Source organism: Lolium perenne, chromosome 3 (assembly GCF_019359855.2).
Source record: "Lolium perenne isolate Kyuss_39 chromosome 3, Kyuss_2.0, whole genome shotgun sequence".
Taxonomy (NCBI): domain Eukaryota; kingdom Viridiplantae; phylum Streptophyta; class Magnoliopsida; order Poales; family Poaceae; genus Lolium; species Lolium perenne.
In genome coordinates this window covers 196,042,014-196,059,849 of record NC_067246.2, presented here as the reverse complement: position 1 = coordinate 196,059,849, position 17,836 = coordinate 196,042,014, and the positions used below count along the sequence as shown (strand labels likewise).

The following is a 17,836-nucleotide window of genomic DNA, read 5'->3' as shown; positions in this document are numbered from 1 at the left end:
GCAGGCGCTCGATCGGCGGCGCAGAGCCGCAAGGAGAATGCCGCTACCAGGACGGCGAGGGTGGGTGCCCGACGACCATGACGCCCGGGGTAGTTGGCCGGAATAGCGGCTGGGGTAGATCGGGGTGGGGAGGGATTCAGACGAGGAAGACGACGTGGGGGGCTCGGATGGGTCTGTTCGGATCGAACGGAACAACAGCAGGTGCGGGGTGGATTTTTCGCGGAGCGGGTGCGCACAGTTGTTAGAGCATCTCCACTGGTTGGCGCTCCTCACATCCAAATTCGGCGAAAGTTTTGTTTCGATTGGAGGAAAATTTGGTCCGGAAGCCCATTTTTCCAGCGGCGAGCCCAGAACGGATGTAAAGTTTTTGACAAAATACGACGAATTCGAACAGAAGTAGGCGAAACTCATGCAAACTTAATCGAAATTTAGTGATATTTAACTTATATAGGCGAGTTCGTACATATATAGGCCGAATTCGTATATATATTTGAATTCGGCGACAGGGAAACATTAACTTAAACTAAAAGCGGCCTCCTGATGGGATTCGTAGCATAGCAAACAAAAAGTTTCCTACCGCAAGAACGAAACACAAGTCAAGATCTAATCTAGAAGACGGTAGCAACGAGGGGATCACGAGACTAACCCTTGAAGATTTCCAAAGCCTACAAGATTAGATCTCGTTGTTGCAGAAGATGATCACTTGCCGCTTTCAAAAGCGCGTAGAAGATCTTGACGGTGCCACAATCGGGCAGCACCTCCATAGTCGGTCACACGTACGGTGTTGATGAAGACGATGTCCTCCTCCCCGTTCCAGCGAGCAGCGAAAGTAGTAGATTCTCCTCGGAATCCCGGTAGCACGACGGCGTGGTGGCGGTGGTGGTGGAGAACTCTGGCAGGGCTTCGTCTATGCGCTGCGGGAGTATTATGTGGAGGAGGAGAGGCTAGGGTTTGGGGAGAGGGGAGGGGCACTTGGGCGCCGGGCCTTGGATTCCCTAGGTGGTGCGGCCAAGCCATGGGCAGCCCCCTCCCTCTCCTCCTCATTATATAGGTGGAACCCCAACGGTTTGCCCAAAGTCTTCGAATAAGACTCCAACAGAAAAACTGCCGTATGGACGAAACCTAGAGGGACAGGGACTCTCCCCTTCCCCCTTTACTTGGCTGGCCAAGGAGGTGGAGTCCACCATGGACTCCACCCTCCCACTTGGTTGGTTGGTTAGGGTTTGTGGAGTCCCTCCGGGACTCCTCCTTCCATAGTGATTTATTCCGGATAATTCTAGAAACCACCTTCCATAAATTCACCGGATCATTTCCAAACTGGGAAAGTGACTTCCTATATATGAATCTTATTCTCTGGACCATTCCGGAACTCCTCGTGATGTTCTGGATCCCATCCGAGAGTCCGAACAAAACTTTGAACTCCATTCCGTATCTACTTAAACGACATCAAACCTTAAGTGTGTCACCCTACGGTTTGCAAACTATGCAGACATGGTTGAGACTTCTCTCCGACCAATAACCAATAGCGGGATCTGGAGATCCATAATGGCTCCCACATATTCAACGATGACTTAGTGATCGATTGAACCATTCACATACGATATCGATTCCCTTTGTCACGCGATATTTTACTTGTCCGAGGTTTGATCATCGGTATCTCTATACCTTGTTCAACCTCGTCTCAGACAAGTACTCTTTACTCGTACCGTGGTATATCATCTCTTGTGAACCATACACATGCTTGCAAGCTAATCAGACGACATTCCACCGAGAGGGCCCAGAGTATATCTATCCGTCATCGGGATGGACAAATCCCACTGTTGATCCATATGCCTCAACTCATACTTTCCGAATACCTAATCCCACCTTTATAACCACCCATTTACGCAGTGGTGTTTGATGTAATCAAATTACCCTTCCGGTATAAGTGATTTATATGATCTCATGGTCGAAAGGACTAGGTAACTATGTATCGAAAGCTTATAGCAAATGAACTTAATGACATGATCTTATGCTACGCTTAATTGGGTGTGTCCATTACATCATTCACATAATGACATAACCTTGTTATTAATAACATCCAATGTTCATGATCATGAAACTATGATCACCTATTAATCAATAAGCTAGTTATACAAGAGACTTACTAGGGACTCCTTGTTGTTTACATAACACACATGTATCAATGTTTCGGTTAATACAATTATAGCATGGTATGTAAACACTATCATAAACACAAAGATATATTATAATAACCATTTATTATTGCCTCTTGGGCATATCTCCAACAGTCTCCCACTTGCACTAGAGTCAATAATCTAGTTTACATTTGTAAAGATATAACACCTTGGCCTTCCGGTGTTTTATCATGTTTTACTCACGGGAGAGGTTTTAGTCAACGGATCTGACATGCTCAGAAACGTATGTATTTTGTAATTCATTTGCGTCTCAACGCATCACTCATTTCCAAATGAGTCGGTATTAAATATGTTTGGTCTTCTGGTGGAACCTTAATTCCGCGGTCTGAAATATGTCACTAATATTGTCACACACAATATAGCTTCAAAGTTCTGACACTATCGGAACTACACCAAATTATCAAAGGACTTCTTGACTTAACATCCTCAGTCATTGTCAAAACAATGACATACTCTGCCTTCGTTTGTAGAATCCGTCACAGTATTTAGAACTCATCTAAATCTAGCATAGACAACTTCTAGCTCATTGTGCTACCTTTAAAACAACACTTAGTCCAATTTGAGATTGAAATTTTATTTTTATATGTGACAAAACCAATATCGGTGCAACATCTTACAGCAATTTGTTTGTTATTTCTCCATACAAAACTATATATATATATATCCTTGGTTCTTCTTAAGTACTCAAGAATATTCTTACTGTTTTTCAATGATCATCACATGAATCATATGGTACATGCTCATAACACTTTTAAGAGCACAGGACATCTGATTGTGTACATATTATTCGTGATCTATAATCACTCATGTGTTTTTACTCATTGAGTGTAAGATACACTCAAGCCTTGTTAAACCTTCACATGACAAGAACATTTTCTTAATATTTCTATATTGAACTACTTCAATATCCATTCTATGTACTTTGACTTAAACTTATTATGTGTTTCAATCTATCTTCATAGATCTTGACACTAAATTTGTTTCAGTCCATATCCTTTCATTGAAGTTAATTTCTCAATGAAACATTTTAATCAAGTATATAATTACATCATTTATAACCAACTATATGTCATCTACATAAAGTATTATAAATATATCTCAGCGCTCCCACTTAATTTCATCCGGTGAAGATTCCAACTCCGCGATACTCACTTCATCCAATTGAAGTTTGTATACCTATCTAGTATTCCACGGACTAGCAAAACTCTTGGTTGTATCTTGTATACACCTTTAATACACACTTCTGATAAGAAATGTATTTTGTCATCCTACTAGCATAATCCACATAGACTATAAGCATTGCTACGAAAGATCTAATCTTATCGTATTCAACTCTTTGAACTTTGTCGTAAACAACTTTTCGACAAGTCGAGCTTCTTCAAGGATATTTCATCCAAGTATATCAATTTTATAGATCCATTTACTTTCAAAAAGTATTCATCTATCTTGGATTTCATGGCGCATAGTCATTTTAACGAAGTCAGGGCCCATCATAACTTCTTTGTATGTAGTTGATTTATCATTGTTCAAAAACAATCCTTTGTCCATAAATCATTTCTTTGATCAAAAAGTAAATCATACCTACAAGGTTCAATAGTTACTTTGATCTCCATGGCTAAAACATTTTTTAGTCATGGGAGCTGATACGTCTCAAACGTATCTATAATTTCTTATGTTCCATGCTAGTTTTATGACAATACTCACATGTTTTATATACACTTTATATCATTTATATGCATTTTCCGGCACTAACCTATTAACGAGATGCCGAAGCGCCAGTTCCTGTTTTCTGCTGTTTTTGGTTTCAGAAATCCTACACAGGAAATATTCTCGGAATTGAACGAAACAAAAGCCCAGGGTCTTATTTTCCATGGAGCTTTCCAGAAGACCGAAGGGGATACGGAGTGGGGCCACGAGGTGGCGACCCCACCAGGCGGCGCGGCCAGGAAGGGGCCCGTACCGCCCTATGGTGTGGGGCCCTCGTGAGCCTCCCGACTCTGCCTCTTCGCCTATTTATTCCCTCCGTCGCGAAAACCCTATTACCGAGAGCCACGATACGAGAAAATTTCCAGAGACGCCGCCGCCAATCCCATCTCGGGGGATTCAGGAGATCGCCTCCGGCACCCTGCCTAAGAGGGGAATCATCACCCGGAGGACTTTACATCACCATGATCGCCTCCGGAATGATGTGTGAGTAGCTCATCCTTGGACTATGGGTCCATAGCAGTAGCTAGATGGTTATCTTCTCCTCTTGTGCTATCATGTTTAGATCTTGTGAGCTGCCTATCATGATCAAGATCGTCTATTTGTAATGCTACATGTTGTGTTTGTTGGGATCCGATGAATATGGAATACTATGTCAAGTTGATTATTGATCTATCATATATATGTTGTTTATGATCTTGCATGCTCTCCGTTGCTAGTAGAGGCTCTGGTCAAGTTGATACTTGTAACTCCAAGAGGAAGTATTTATGCTCGATAGTGGGTTCATGCCTCCATTGAATCTGGGACAGTGACAGAAAGTTCTAAGGTTATGGATGTGTTGTTGCCACTAGGGATAAAACATCAATGCTTTGTCTAAGGATATTTGTGTTGATTACATTACGCACAATACTTAATGCAATTATCTGTTGTTTGCAACTTAATACTGGAAGGGGTGCAGATGCTAACCCGAAGGTGGACTTTTTAGGCATAGATGCATGCTGGATAGCGGTCTATGTTCTTTGTCGTAATGCCCTAAGTAAATCTCATATTAGTCATCATGATATGTATGTGCATTGTTATGCCCTCTCTATTTGTCAATTGCCCAACTGTAATTTGTTCACCCAACATGCTATTTCTTATTGGAGAGACACCACTAGTGAACTGTGGACCCCGGTCCATTCTTTTACATCTGAATACAATCTACTGCAATCATTGTTCTCTGCTGTTCTTTGCAAACAAACATCATTCTCCACACCATACGTTTAATCCTTTATTTACAGCAAGCCGGTGAGATTGACAACCTCATTTTTAAGTTGGGGCAAAGTATTTTGATTGTGTTGTGCAGGTTCCACGTTGGCGCCGGAATCCCTGGTGTTGCGCCGCACTACACTCCTTCACCAACAACCTTCACGTGGCCTTCATCTCCTACTGGTTCGATAACCTTGGTTTCTTACTAAGGGAAAACTTGTTGCTGTAGGCATCACACCTTCCTCTTGGGGTTCCCAACGGACGTGTGCTTCACGCGTTATCAGGAGCCATGATCGTCGTGGCCGCTTCCAGAACCAATTCCGATGCTGCGCTACTCTGATCATTATGCTCAGGTTCATAAACCTTATCAAGTTCTATTATCCTCCCACTCAAATACTTCACTAGAAACAAATTCTCGGAAATAAGAAACATTGACAAACACTTTTGTCTTTGTCTCGTGGGAAGAATTCCCAATCATATCTCTGGGATAACCAACAAAGACATTCATCCGATTTTGGTTGTAAACTTATTTACTTATGCTATGCATACCAAAATTTAAGAAAGGACTATCAAGGTTCATACCCATGCCATAACTCGTATGGTGTCATTTCAACGGATCATGATGATGCTCTATTCAGTGTAAAAGCGGTAGTCACTAAAGCATAATCCACAAAAATATAATGGTGTCATAATATTTTATCTCATCATTAATCCAACAAGGTTTGGATACATCTCTCGGATACTATATCATCATTATGATACTCCAAGAAATGTGAGTTGTAGAACAATTTCATGACTCTCTTAGATGTTCGTTAAAATTCGTAATTCAAATATTTCCACCATGATCCAATCATAGATATTTGACTTTTCTATTACGATGATTTCCACTTCATGCCGAAATTTATTTGAATCTATTCAAATGTTTCAAACTTCTTTCTTATCGAATATATCCACATATATATACTCAATTCATTGTTGGAAGTTTTCATGAAGTAGAAGAATCTCCCGCACACAACTATGCCCAGTGAACCACATACATCATCATGTATGTTTTCACTAAGTTAGTTGCCCGTTCAACTCTTGGCCTATGAACGGTATTTTAGTCATTCTCTTTTAGAAAAGATTTGCAAGCGCCAAACGATTCAAAAATCAAATGACTCCAAAAATCCATTTGCATGGAGTTCCTTCATGCGTTCTTCTCTAAAATGACCTAAATGGCGGTTCCACAAATAAGTGGAATTCAAATCATTTGCCTTATGGCATTTTAGCGTCAGTGTTATGTATTTGTGTTTCACCATTAAGATTTATAATAACTTATCCATCGTACATGGAGTAATGTCATAATTTGAACAACTCATTGTTTTTTTATTTGACCAAAACAAAATAACAATTATTAAGTTCTTTATTATCTAAAGGTATAAACGATGCCCCCCATAGGGGGTCTCACATCGCTTTGAGATGCTGACCGTCGGATCGTGCCTCGCGACGAATCTCAGTCGTGGATATTTTGCACTGTCCTATATAAATTCGTGGCTCACAGTGAAAAAACCCTAGCCCTCCACCAATCCCTCAGGCGCCTCCTCCTCCTCCAATCCCCTCCTGCTCCTCCTCGTCCAATCCCCTGCAGTGCCTTCCCGTCTCCACCCCTCTCTCTCCCTTGCGCGCGCGGCGGCCGCTAGCTCCTTCCCCGCCGCTAGCCCCTTCGCCTCCACCGCGTCTCTCTCTGGAACCGTCGGCGCGGCCGACAGGAGGCACGTCCGACCTCCGGCAGGAGCCGCCGGCGCGGGCAAGGGGTGGCGCGGCCGGCCTCCGCAGGGACGGCGCAGGAGGGCAGCGCGGGCGACCTCCATAGGGGCCGACGGGACAGGGCGGCGCGGGCGGCCTTCGCCAGGGGCCGGGCGAGAGAGCCCCGGCAGGGCACCGCGGCGACCTTCGTCACTCCAGCGAGGAGATCTAATCTGGAGGTATGGTGGCCTGGTCGATCCACTCTTCCCTATTTTCCTTATTTGTTCCTGATATTGGACATATCTTGTTGCATGCGACCTGTTTGTTGTTATGTCTACACCATTTACACAGTTGGTTCCCATGGGATTGGAGTGGAGGACAAGATGGAGTGTGGCCAAAGGGAGTAAACTCTTGCAGGTTGAGGCTCGAATCTTCACTTTTATCTTGCTTAATTGTACTTCAGTTATTTGAGATATTGGATTATACCCGTAAATAACAATACCATTGAGCACCTTATATCTGACCAACGAAATAGTCTGTACACCCAAAAAATTTAGGTAGTCTGTACCATTAAAAAAATGATCAGTATATACTGGGCACATAATTTCTAAAAAGAAAATGGATATATGTTGATGCAAGGAAACTGAAGATGCTTTTAGAGACTACATTCTTGTGGGACCTCGAGAACAACGCATCAAACCTTTTTTGGTACATGTTGATGTGAACCATATTAATCAATGATCTCTATGGAATAAGCACTGTTCTGCTTGGACGATGGGTTGTCGATCCAGTCATAACATAGAACCATATGTTTTTTTTCATGTCTCCAAATTATTTAGAAGCACACGCTGACACCATTACCATTTGATTGCAGAGGAACTGAATATACCTCAGTGGAACTATCAGCAAGGAGCTCCTCACAAGCAATCAATTTGTTCATCTCTCCAAGGCGTAGTGCATCAGTAAACTATATGTATGGTCCCAAGGTATAGCAGTATGTACTTTGCTTGCATCGCCCCACAAACTTGAATCACATCTCTCTCTAAATCCACCCCTGATTTGAACACCTTGTTTTCTGCCGTATTATATGGTTCCATCTGTTATGTAAATGTCTAAGGGGAAGCCAATATTTGTCTGCTATGTTTGAAACGGTGGCTTGCTTTTTCTGCAATTTTATGACAATGTGCATCTCTAAATATTGTGTCTTTGTGTTTACTGGTCAAAATTAGTTCCCTACGAGATGTTGGAATGTTGTTCCCATCAAATGCATTGTGTTCGACACATGCATAGATCATAATACTTTTGCCATTGATTTATTTATGTATCTGGATATACTAAAATGTTCCATTACCATTGTTTAACTGAACACACAAAGATGCAGTTTGGTCATTTCAAATTTTTGATTGACCATGGCGAGTATTTCATGAATCGCTTAGGACATAAAGCTATGCAGAAAAATTTGTTGCACAAATGTAACACATACAAGCTTTGTGTTTTACCATTTCCAGTTCTTATTTGTTTATAGGTTGGCTGAATATGCAGGAAGACCTACTCCTTTTCATATCAGGAGCATAATGTTATTTTTTTCTGCTTATTCTTGATAATTATAAATATTTCTTTAATCATCTATATTTTTCTGGAATGGCAGGTGGCGTGCGACAGGCCGCACCACAGTCTAAAATCCGTTTTTGAGTAATTTGATTTCCATGCTATCCTCTCTTTCTCTGTGGAACTGCTATTGGTTCCATTCTATTTCCAACATGATATTTTCATCTGTGGAACTCATATTGGTTATCGGACGGAGCTAAGTTGGAAGTACATTCCCTGCTTGGTATTGGTTCATTTAATTTATAAGAACAATTGTATATATATTTGCTGTAGGCACTTTTTGATATCCCATAGTGCTTACAAATGTATAATTTCTGTATCTACAATAATGCATGCGTTCATGAAATGAGCATATGTGCGCAAAGTGATGACCCGTTTCCCAGCAGAATCTAATGGACATCTTCATATTGGTCATGCCAATATTTGGAGGGTGCAAAGTTAATACGAAAAGGATTAGCGCCTATGTGGAGTATCAGGTATTTTTCTTTTCTCCTTTGTCATGTTATGTACATCGAGTGCTTGAGAAATAAAATTTGCAAATTCTGGCTGCACAAGGCTGCTCCTCTGGCTGGTCAGGTCTCGGTCCATTGTCATCTTGGTGCTGCGTTCGGTTGGAGGCTATAGGCATCATTTTTGGAATCAGAAAACAACTGTGCCTATTTTTGGCAATTCCTGTCTTCCATCATATAATAGTATGTGAGTTCTTGTTCCTTTCCTTGACCATTTAGTTTGGCAAGACGAATGTCCCATGTTATGTGTTCATGGATTCATATAATTTGATTCATCATATAGGCGTGTATTTAGGAATTCCCTTCTCTTGCAGAATAGGGTGTTCATGCAGCAGTATACATCGCTATGCAAGTTTTTGTTCGCTACAAGATGATGTTGCAGTATGTTACTGGACATCAAGTATCCCCCCTTTTTTCTTGTTAGCTCCAGCTGACAGTTATACTATTATCTTTGTGCATAGTTGGTCGTATTATTTGAATATAACATACTATGCTCAACATGCGGCATTCTGATTTCAGTTAAGAAACAAATTTAGAGGATTAATAATATATTACTTAAACCTTCTTGATTAATGAACCAACCATGCATACAGCTATACTAAATAGGATGGCATAAGATAAGCCACATATTTAGATTTTAAGTGGAAAGGCTTCATCTCTTGTAAGTATATCAGATGATGCAAGGCGTGTCAGTGTTCTTTTTGGATAATATTTCTGGTTTTTGTGTAGGTTTGTGCAGATTTATGCGATGAATTCTGGTAATGGAACATCAATTATGTCCTTCCCGGTGGCGTAAATGAACCGAGAAAATGCAGTAGGTATGGATTTAGTATTTGTAATCCAGTTGACATAGTATTCATTGTTGCTCTAAGATGTGATTTGTTCTTATGGTCATGTGGCAATGAAGTAAGGTCTCCATTTTAGTGTCAAGATACTGGCCTTGAAGGTGAACTTTAGTTCCTCTGAGGAGGCCAAGATGCTAGCTATCATCTTCAAATGCTTTCCCAATGTTGATACCCTGCATACCAAGGTTACGTTCTGCTACCAGTCTTCTGCACAGTCGTTCAGTCTTCATATTTTCTTTTCACTCAGATGACTGTATTAACTGCTATATTTTGCAGTCATCGCTGCCGATGGACCCACTGGATGGCACAATTCCAAGTTTTCGTGATAGGTCAGTACCGTCAAATGTCTGTAGTTGCAAGTAAAGAGCATGTTCATCAATGAATTTTGCAGGGAATCCTTTCTATTTCACTTGTTGCGTGTCAAACAGGTGGACTCCGTTGTCCGCCCCTCCTGCCTGACGACATCTAGCTCCCACTTGACTTGCATCTGCACTGTCACAATTTATCTTTGCGACACGGTCGGCATCGTCATTGAGCCTGGATTTGCCCTCTTCATTGCCTAGAGTCGCCTTTGCCGCAGTGCCCGTCGCCAATGTCCAGCAAGGTGCTCTCCTAAATCCTGATTCGATCTCTTCCCATGGTTGCTTGTTGCGCGGTGCCGTGCTTGCTTGCTGAATCGTGGAGGAGTGGGCATCCCCTCATCCCATCCTCCTTATTGGCCTCTTAATTCACCTTTTGACCATGCAGGAGGACGTCGCCGTGCTCGACAAAGCAGCACAAGATGGATCAGAAGTGCAGTGTCGCGCGTTGGTGGCCTCTGTCAGGGAGGACGCCTTGCTGTGCTACAGGTGAACCACACATCCTAGGTCTGTCTCTCCCTCATGTGTGATCTGTCCTCACATGTACACCCTCATGTGTGATCTGTCTTCACATGTACAATGAAATTTCTTTACTTCTCCCATACAAGTAGTAGACTGTAATTTGTCTACTTTGTGATCATGTGAGATATTATTAGAGATTCAGTACAATACTCCATTTTATTTTAAATTTGACAACTCAAGTGATCTGGCTTTATTTAGTGCATGCTACAGCAGGTTTCATCAGGAACCATCGGTCCCTGTAAATTGGTTTGGCCTTTGGTCATATTTATTCAAACACTTGGAAGAGTTCTCATGTCGAATTCCATGTTAGATATAGCTGAGAAGCTACTGCAAATGAGTTCTTTAATTTAGTAAATATATTGGCTGCTCCTTCTCCCCCATTTTATTATTATGAACCTCTTAGCCACTTTACTGAATATGTGCCAAATTGTCTTCGCTATCAGTTAGGATAAGTTCTCTATCCACCTTGTGTAACTTCGTTCATGGAAGTAAGATAAAAAAAACTGATCATGTTCCTTAATTGCTATTGTTCTTTGGGTATGTTTGGAATATAAGACCTCTCTATCCAACTTTAATGTACCTTCGGTCATGTAAGTAGGATAAAAAAACTGATCATGTTCCTTAACTACTCTTGTTCTTTTGGCGTGTTTAATATAAGATCCTTCTGTTTGGTTTCTCTGAAATCTTCAGCCGTCCCTTTTTCTTTTAGTCATCGTGGTGTCTTTGATGCATCTTTTCGTTATTTCTAGCCAGGTGGTCACTGCAAAAAGATTTTCTGAGCTCAAGCCCAAAACAAATGTCAACGGAAAATCTCATACAATTTCTGAAAAACTAAGTTTGATTTATTTTTTAAATGTCTATTCGAATTTTGGGTGGATTGTTGTGCTCATACAACCGCAATAACATCATGTTTTCATGTGCAACAATTCCTTATGAATCAATCTATTTTTTCCTTTTGGTGGTGGTTCTCTGGATTTCAAGTTTCAACAAGGCTTCGACCTCATCCACGAAAAAGTGAGAAATTAGGAATTGTACCCTAGGTTGGACGAACTGACCTACGCTTAAGATACATGGTGTGGCCGGTTAAGTTGGCACAGAGCACCTAATAAAAATGTTCCTAGACCATGTTTGGTCACTGTGCTGGACCTTTGCGTTTGGACTCCCAAGATATATATGCACTGTTAAGAAACAAGGTTCACATACCAAAGGCTAAGATATTGTTTTGTCTAGACAGTGTCCCTCCTTAGTATTCATGTGACCTGGTAGCTATACAATTTGTCATTTTGTACAAGCCATGGATACCTGCATGATGAGTTCATTTGTATGTTGTCTGTACTCAACCTGCTTATTTCTTACTGCTTTCTTAACTGTCATATCAACTTGCTTCAGCTGTGATGATGATTTTAACTTTTTAAGGAACCACCGACATCATCTGCCACGACTCAGCTAAGGTAAATTACTTGTGTGCTAGGTACATCCCTGATGATTATTTGTACCAGGTCTGCTTATTTTTAATGGTTAGCTTAACTGCTCGATTCACTTGTGATTGATGATCCAAATGAACCATGCCATCAACTACCACTGTATTGGGTGGGATGAATGCGTAAGATGGAGATATCGCCCTCCACTAGGTGATGCAAGCTTACATTAGTATCACAAAATGTTCATTCTTACTACTCACTTTGTTTCCTCGACAATGTTCCTTTATAACCGGAGGGCTTTCGTTTTCTTAAGAAAATAAGAAGTTGTTCTTTGGCTCAATGTACTTTTCAGAATCTGGCTTCAGCGAGGTTGATCGATTCCTCGAGTACCTTGGTCAAGAACCCGACCGAATATTATGGAAAGTGTGCTTGATGATGAATTCATGTATGTTACAAATGGCTGTCTTGCAATCTATTATGTTAGTCTGAAAATGAGAACCATCATGTCGAGCATTCCCTCCATCACCAATGTATATATAAATGTATGAATGGCAGGCTTCTTTGTGGTTTGTCCATGTTGCTTGCTGGAACTGTCTACCCTAAAAGACTTCATGAATGTAAATCTATCTATGTGGGAGCAATTTGCTTTGCTCTAGACCTAAAATAGGCACTACTGTGTAATTTATTTTGAGGGACAACTATATGTAATATGTTTCCATTCTCTACATCTATTCAGAAGATAACTAATTATCTGATGTATTTTTTTAGATAAGCTTTCATTTTCTTTAGTTCGTATTGTAAATAATTGTCAATCTATAGTGATTTTCTTTTATCCTTGGCTATCATGTGTGCAATTGCTTATCATCCTTAGCCGGTACTTCTTTTATCTATCAAGTAGTATGTATAGTAGTTTGTTTTTCTCCTATGATTAATTTGTATAGTTTGATATTGCGTTCAATAAGTTATTTATTTCCCACCTATACAAGAGTTCCACGGGATCGTGCGCCAAGGCGCACATCAAAATCTAGTAAATTCTAAGGGCTAGGTAGAATGCCAACGACAAACATAATAACACTTTATTATGTTCTAGACGTGCATTATTATCATATTCCTTATCAGTCACTTAGGCCATCGTATTCTTGTATTGCGTTGTATTGTATGACATCTCATACCAACCAATCTGGTACAAATACCCAAGAATTTCATTATGTGACCAAACAAGGAATACATCCATAACATGTATATCATTTATATACACCTGAGCTAGACTTTCTAGTCTTTTCTTTCTTTCTGCCAATAATCTTTTGTAGTTTCTCTTTTAGCTTTTCTCATTATTCAGAAAAACACTTCAACATCAATAACTTCTAGGTTTGTTGGTCAAATACCAATAACCTTGAGGTTCTTACTTTGAAGTTGATCATCATATGACAAGTGTTCCGGATTTCACTATTAGTAACCTTTTAATATGATGAACAACTTCACTCATAATTTTATCCATCATATCATGACGACTTTTCGAGACCATGTCTGTACATGCTAGGCTCGTAAAGTTTAACCTCAGTATTCGTATGTGCAAATCTGGCTTGCACCCGTTGTATGCACATGTAGAATCTATAACACCCGATCATCACGTGATGCTTCGAAACGACGAGTCTTAGCAACGGTGCATACTAAGGACGATCACTTCATGGATATGCGAATATCGTTAGTGCCCCAATAGTTGGAGGATTGGGACGCCTGACGTCTTCAACCTTCGTACATTCCCATAAAACTTATGAGTTTATGTAGTCTCACCAAATTATATTCTATCACCTTGCAATAAGGTCTTAGATATCACATATATCTCATACCTTGCTTATTTCTGAAAACAAAATTTTCAGCTCCTTACTTTTCAACAGATTTGAACTTCAAGTTTTATGGAGACAAGATAACTTTAGGTACTAATTGAAACCATAGCTCTTTGAATCAACAATGTGAGGTTTACTAAAAGTTTGCAATAGGACTTAATCATTTCTTGATTCTTTAACAATACGATACCAGTCCGTAAAGTTTCTTGTCAGATTTTAACAGTATTTCTATCTCAATTACAAGACTAGCGCATGGTAGAAAACGGGTGCCAATACTACAAAATTAATTCAAAATACTACTCAGACTATGTTTATGATAATTAGTTCATGTTTTAATCTAATTACTAATGAACTCCCACTTAATACAACATCCCTCATAGTTGTTAAGTGGCACAAGATCCATATCCACTACACCAAAACCGATCATCACGTGAGATGATGTAGCTTCAACGGTGAACATCAACATGTTGATCATATCATCCATATGACTCGTGTTCAACCTTTCGGTTTCCGTTGTCCCGAGGCCATGTCTGTACATGCTAGGCTCGTCAAGCAAACCCAAGTATTCCGCGTGTGCAAACATGGCTTACACCCGTTGTATGTGAACGTAGAGTCTATCACATCCGATCATCACGAGATGCTTCGAAACGACGAACTTTAGCAATGGTGCATACGAGGGGAGAACACTTTATTATCTTGATATTAATGTGAGGGATCATCTTATAATGCTACCGTCGCGTTCTAAGCAAAATAAGATGCATAAAGGATTAACATCACATGCAATTCATATGTGATATGATATGGCCCTTTAGTCTTTGCGCCTTTGACCTTCATCTCCAAAGCACGGACATGATCTCCATCATCAACGGGCATGATCTCCATTATCGTCGGTGTAGCGTCAAGGTCCATGGCGCCGTCTTCATGGTTGTTCACCTCATGTAGCAACTATTACAACTATTTTGAAATACTACTCAACATGAAATTTAAAGACAACCATAAGGCTCCTGCCGGTTGCCACAATACAATAATGATCATCTCATACATATTCATCATCACATCATGGCCATATCACATCACCAAACCCTGCAAAAACAAGTTAGACGCCTCTAATTTGGTTTGCATATTTTACGTGGTTTAGGGTTTTCGAGTAAGATCCAATCTACCTACGAACATGAACCACAATGGTGATACTAATGTTGTCAATAGAAAGAGTAAATTGGATCTTCACTATAGTGGGAGAGACAGACACCCGCAAAGCCACTTATGCAATACAAGTTGCATGTCGAGCGTGGAGAAAATCTCATGAACGCGGTCATGTAAAGTTAGCCCGCGCCGCTTCATCCCACTATGCCACAAAGATGCAAAGTACACGAACTAAAGACAACAAAGCATCAACGCCCACAAAACAATTGTGTTCAACTCGTGCAACCAATCTATGCATAGACACGGCTCTGATACCACTGATGGGATTCGTAGCATAGAAAATAAAAAATTTCCTACCGCAAGAATGAAACACAAGCCAAGATCTAATCTAGAAGACGGTAGCAACGAGGGGATCACGAGACTAACCCTTGAAGATTTCCAAAACCTACGAGATTAGATCTCGTTGTTGCAGAAGATGATCACTTGCCGCTTTCAAAAGCGCGTAGAAGATCTTGACGGTGCCACAATCGGGCAGCACCTCCATACTCTCATCACATACGTGCGCGTGCTAGCTAGCGGTCTTGATTGTCGATGCAGCCCGCAACCTCCGGCGAGCCGCACGGAGATGGCCGCTGCGACACAGGCGCTCAATCTGCGGCGTAGAGCCGCAAGGAGAATGCCGCTACCAGGACGGCGAGGGTGGGTGCCCGACGACCATGACGCCCGGGGTAGTTGGCCGGAATAGCGGCTGGGGTAGATCGGGGTGGGGAGGGATTCAAACGAGGAAGACGACGTGGGGGGGCTCGGATGGGTCTGTTCGGATCGAACGGAACAACAGCATGTGCGGGGTGGATTTTTCGCGGAGCGGGTGCGTGATGTCTACGCACACTCCTTTTCCTGTAGACAGTGTTGGGCCTCCAAGAGCAGAGGTTTGTAGAACAGCAGCAAGTTTTCCCTTAAGTGGATCACCCAAGGTTTATCGAACTCAGGGAGGAAGAGGTCAAAGATATCCCTCTCAAGCAACCCTGCAACCACAAAGCAAGAAGTCTCTTGTGTCCCCAACACACCTAATACACTTGTCAGATGTATAGGTGCACTAGTTCGGCGAAGAGATAGTGAAATACAGGTGGTATGAATATATGAGCAGCAGTAACAGCGCCAGAAAATACTTGATGCTACAACCGGCGTGTGGTTGATGGTGGTAATATTGCAGGCAGTAGAGATGCAGTAAAACAGTAAACAAGCGATGATTGCAGTATTTAGGAACAAGGCCTAGGGATTATACTTTCACTAGTGTACACTCTCAACATTGATCACATAACAGAATAAATAGATATATGCTATACTCTACACTCTCTTGTTGGATGATGAACACCACTAATTGTGTAGGATTACACGAACCCTCAATGCCGGTGTTAACAAGCTCCACAATATTCGATATTCATGTTTAAATAACCTTAGAGTGCATGATAGATCAACACAACTACACCAAGTACTAACATAGCATGCACACTGTCACCATCACACTATGAAGGAGGCATAGATCACATCAATACTATCATAGCAATAATTAACTTCATAATCTACAGGAGATTACAATCATAACCTACGCCAAGTACTACACGATGCACACACTGTCATCATTACACCGTGCAGGAGGAATAGAGTATTTTAATAACATCACTAGAGTAGCACATAGAATAGTAGTGATACAAAGCACATTGCAATCATAAAGGGATATAAATAAGCACTTCACTATGCTATTCATAACAGTGAATAAGTATTCTGTGAAATATAGCCTAAGAGACCCACACGGTGCACACACTGTCACCTTTACACACGTGGGACAAGGAGTCTCCGGAGATCACATAAGTAAAATTCACTTGACTAGCATAACGACATCTAGATTACAAGCTCATCATATGAATCTCAATCATGTAAGGCAGCTCATGAGATTATTGTATTGAAGTACATAGGAGAGAGATTAACCACATAGCTACCGGTACAGCCCCTTAGCCTCGATGGAGAACTACTCCCTCCTCATGGGAGACAGCAGCGGTGATGAAGATGGCGGTGGAGATGGCAGCGGTGTCGATGGAGAAGCCTTTCGGGGGCACTTTTCCGTCCCGGCGGCGTGCCGGAACAGAGACTCCTGTCCCCCAGATCTTGGCTTCGCGATGGCGGCGGCTCTGGAAGGTTTCTCGTCCCGTGGCTTTTCCGTATCGAAGATTTAGGTCAGGGACCTTTAAATAGGCGAAGAGGCGGAGTCGGAAGGTCGACGAGGCGGCGACACAATAGGGGGGCGCGGCCCCCCTCTGGCCGCGCCAGGCTGTCGTCTGGGGCCCACAGGGCCCTCCTCTGGTGTCTCTCGGGTGTTCTGGAAGCTTCGTGCAATTATAAGATGCTGGGCGTTGATTTCGTCCAATTCCGAGAATATTTCCTTAGTAGGATTTCTGAAACCAAAAACAGCAGAAAACAGGAACTGGCACTTCGGCATCTCGTCAATAGGTTAGTTCCAGAAAACGCATAAAATCATCATAAAGTGTGAACAAAACATGTAGGTATTGTCATAAAACAAGCATGGAACATAAGAAATTATCGATACGTCGGAGACGTATCAGTGCGCTCAGTTGTTAGAGCATCTCCACTCGTTGGCGCTCCTCACGTTCAAATCCGGCGAAAGTTTTGTTTGGATTGGAGGAAAATT

General features: G+C 41.5%; 1 long non-coding RNA gene across 2 annotated transcripts; it reads left to right on the top strand.

The window, feature by feature from the left end:
- Nucleotides 1-9,047: 9,047 nt before the first annotated feature.
- LOC127342998 (uncharacterized) lies at nt 9,048-12,714 on the top strand. 2 transcript variants are annotated; one of them, XR_011755648.1, is made up of 5 exons: nt 9,048-9,175; nt 9,307-10,022; nt 10,114-10,166; nt 10,266-12,349; nt 12,492-12,714. It is a non-coding gene; the product is annotated as an uncharacterized lncRNA (long non-coding RNA). The 2 variants fall into 2 exon arrangements; XR_011755647.1 differs by having other exon boundaries at nt 10,266-12,714.
- Nucleotides 12,715-17,836: the final 5,122 nt, after the last annotated feature.